This window comes from Echinops telfairi, unplaced genomic scaffold, assembly GCF_000313985.2.
Source record: "Echinops telfairi isolate 266 unplaced genomic scaffold, ASM31398v2 ScPeMD7_7467;HRSCAF=8505_0, whole genome shotgun sequence".
Classification (NCBI taxonomy): Eukaryota; Metazoa; Chordata; class Mammalia; order Afrosoricida; family Tenrecidae; genus Echinops; species Echinops telfairi.
In genome coordinates, this window is record NW_022111367.1 from 13,687,000 (window position 1) to 13,691,095 (window position 4,096).

Here is a 4,096-nt window from a genome sequence, read left to right on the forward strand (position 1 = left end):
AAAAAAGTTTACAGGTTAATTTTTGTGAGAAATGATACTGATAGGAAAAAAGCATTACACAAATATTGCTTATCTCATGTAAACTACTAACCCTTTATCAAAAAGTGTAATTTTTCAAACAAAAACAAAAGCCGGAGGTCAAAACAAGCCATTTTATTTTCTATGTTTTTATATGCAGGCTTTAAAAAAATTATTATTATATTTTAGTGATATTGCAAATACAAGACATAAGCTATTTAAAAATGAATTATTTGGTAGAGGCTAGATTTTTATAGTTTATATATTTTTAAAAACTTTATTTTTATTGTTCACAGGCTGTATTCTTCTTGGTTTAAATTCGTAAGAGTGGTCAGCTCATTACGTTCACCTTTTTTAGTGCCATTATTTAATTCAGAGTGTTTTCTTTATTTTTCTACACTTATTTGGTTGGTAGAGTATACATTATAAGGGAAAAAGCATTTCTTTGTCACAAAGTCTCATAAATAAGCCCAATGAAAGGTCATAAACATGAAAGAAAGTCTTAGATGAAAAAATACGAATAAAGTTCTTTACCCATCTGGTTGTCAGAGAAGGAGCCCTGGTATTGTCATTGTTAAATACTTGGTTACTGACTCCAAGGTTGGTGGTTCCAATCCACCAGCTACTCTCTTGGGAAGAAGATGAGGCAATCTACTTCTGTAAAGATTTATAGATAACCTTGGAAATCCCATGGGGAAATTCTCCTGCGATTTGGTTTTCTATGACTCAGAAAAGACGCGATGGGTTTGGATTTTGGTTTGGTATCCAGGGGTAAAAGTACAGTCTGCGACTAGTAAATGATTAACACTTTTCTACCAAAGATTTCCTCCTTTCTCAGGATCTCCGTGATAAATAGGTGATTTAAGATGGGGAGACTACCAAACACGATAAATACATGTTATAATCATCTACTGGAAAAGTAACTGAGGAAGATGACTCACAACATCTGTGAGTGGAGGACAAGCAAAGCGCTAGAGCAGGTGGAAATAGATGTATATATTTATTTTTAAAGGTAATTCAAGGAGATTGAAAGACAATTACACTACCCACAGGGACTCAAGTCTGACTCGTAAACAGAGTAGAACTGTTCCCTAGGGTTTATGAGACAGGAACATACAGCCTCAGCTCGTGCATGTTCCTGCTGGTGGGTTTGAACTGCCAGCCTTGCAATCACCAGCCTGACAATTGAACCTATTGGGCTAGCCGAGATCCTTTGGCATGTAGAATAATTAGTACAGATGCCAAATTTCATGTTCCTGGTATTTAATGTTTCCTTCTTTAAGAAGCCATCTGAATATTGCCATCTATTCATATGCGTACTTTCATTCAGTCAATGTTTATTGAAAATCCACCTGTGCCAAAGAAAGGCTGCTGGCACAAGATTAAACAAGGCAGAGAGGGTTCCAGCCCTCACCAAATGTTAAAGTTTGGTGTCAGTGGGCAATCGCAGTGAAGCAGTAAATGGCATTCACCATGGAGGATTAGAAGTGTCATGGTGGGGTAAATAGACACATTCCCAAGGCAGGAGGGAATCTAATCCATAATCAGGAAGCCAGTGGAGGCTTCCTGGAGACAGAACTCATGCCTGGAACACAGGAGATAAGAGTATGAGAGCAGAGACCAGACAGTCCCTGGGCAGCAGGAACAGCCCGGGCAAAGGTTCAGAGGCTGCCAAGTGCAACCTGTGTGAACATCTTGCCGGAAACATTGTCGTTTCTTTTCACCTTTGATGAACCCATAGCTACCAACTATGGAGCAGCCACTGCTTTCTGCCCTGTTTGTAGACTTTTCACAAGAAGCATCTCTTAGCAACCTTAGGATTAGCCCAATTCTGCACATTGATTTATATAGACACTAGACCAATTTCGTGAATGAAAATACAGATGGAGCCTCGGTGTGACTAAGCAATTTCCTAAAGGCTGCACACGAGTGACAATTGAAATGACCTCAGTAGCTATGTGCCAAAATGTGTGTTCTTTCCAGAGGGTAGCTTGTGTACATTTTCCACGCTGAGTCTTGCAAGAAAGTCCTGAATTTAATCTTTAACTTAGTTAATTTGGAACTATCCATTTAGGGAAGATTGTTTGTTTTTTGCCACTCGAATACAAATAAACAGTCCGACATTACTGGAATGTACAAGGCTAAGCTGATCCCTCTTTCCTAGCTCTTAGAATGTCCTTTAACAAATACAAGTATATATCTACAGAGGACTTACCTTGTTATTGGCAAGGAAAACCGGATAAATGCTAGTTTAATTAAAGACAAATGGTGATCTTAAATAAAGAGGGAGAAAAAACACTATTGCATAAAGGAGGCTGAGAAGAAAGGTAAAAGAAAAGGGTTCCCTTAGGAAGAATGAAGTTGAATGGAAGGTAGGATGTCCTCAGGTGACTCAGTACAGAAGGCCAAAGGGGTGGGGCTGAACTTTAGAACATCCTCTGATACGTGAGGAAGTTCTGTCAATGATGCTAATGTTTATAGCCCTGTTACTAGGTGGGGGTGTTTACTGCATCAGCAAAGCCCTGGAGGCATGTGAGAACCCCTGCCCAAGGAAACCACCTTTCAGCAACCTCCTAAACCGGCAGTGCCTATTGACTCAGGCAGCACTGCCTTCTAAAGCCAAAGAAGGAGGGCAAAGGAACTTTGATCGGTGGACTGGAAACACAGCAGCATCTTCAGCAATAAAGTGATTCTTTACGTGGAAACAACCTTTGGCGTCCATTTGCCTGTGCTTGATCAGGTGAAAGCCACCTCATTGCTGGGGGGTTAATATTGCTGAGTAAACCTCCAACCCCTGACTGAAGCTCTCCAACAGGTGACCGGATGGATACAAACTGATACTGGGAGGCTCTGCGAGGAGAGCAGATGGAGACAAGCCTGTCATGTGAGGGCGATGCTCAGACGAGGGTGAGCGCCACTGGGCAGGCAGGGATGGGCTGAGCCAGAGCCAACACAGGCTATTCCAGAATCCAGAAGGAAAACTGTCCCTACAATTTCGAATGGGAAACGGCCACCCTGGGCAGGCATTTGGTCAAAGGCAGGTTGCTTAAGAATGAAAACCGGAGGGCGCAAACATTAAGGCTAGTGAGGACAGGAACGACAGAAAAGATTTCGCTTCAAGTTCTTGATCTTGTATATCTCCCTGCATTCATTTCAGTAGAACCGGAAGCCTGCTGATAGGCGTGCCCAGCAAGTGAGTGAAGGAATATGGAGTCTGATCAATGCAAGAACTTAAAGTCAACATCCGGGGAGATTTCAGCTCAGACATTGATGTAATCAGTCTTGTGAAACACCTGGCTTTATTCTATTTTATACTTCTACCAAGTAGGCAGCACTGAAGCATTTGGATGTCTTTTTTTTTCCAGCGTTCCCAGAATAAAATCTGAGTCTGAAATTTCACGAGATTGCCACTGGGGGTCCCCAGTGATCTGCAAAATGAACCTTCCCGCCTGAATGAATAAGTGAAAAGAAGAGAAATGATTAAAACAAGTGAATTGAATTATGAACGATTATATGCAAATGCATCACAAGCAGTACGGGGTAAATACACCACAGTATAATGTGATAAATATGTGGTGCCTTCTTCCTTAATGAGGGATTGTTTAAATTCCACCCTTGCCTCAGCACTGTACACACACGATGAAATAAATTCTCCAAGGAAAGGAAAAAATGAGGGTGATTTTCCAGTTCTTCGAATGCTACACAGGTGTTCTGGCTGCGCGTGAGTGTGCGCGCGCGCACGCGCGCGCATGTTTGCACATGTGCGTGAGGAAGGGGGAGGAGGAGCAGAGCAGGAGGACGTGCGTGCAGGCGAACAGGCAGAGGTGGAAAGGCGAGTCAACACTGGAAGTGGAAAATAGATTGTGATTCCTGTAGCCTGAGAACAAATGTCTGCTTGGACTCGCCACGTTTCCATATCTGATAATGGAATGGTTCTTCAATGTTATCATGCATCAGACTCAACTGAAGGGTCTATGCAAATGGGTTCTTGAACCCTCAACCCTGGAGGCTCTGATTCAATAGACGCGGTTATGGGTCCCGCAGTGTGCATTTGTAGCAAGTTCTCAGGTGAGGCTGA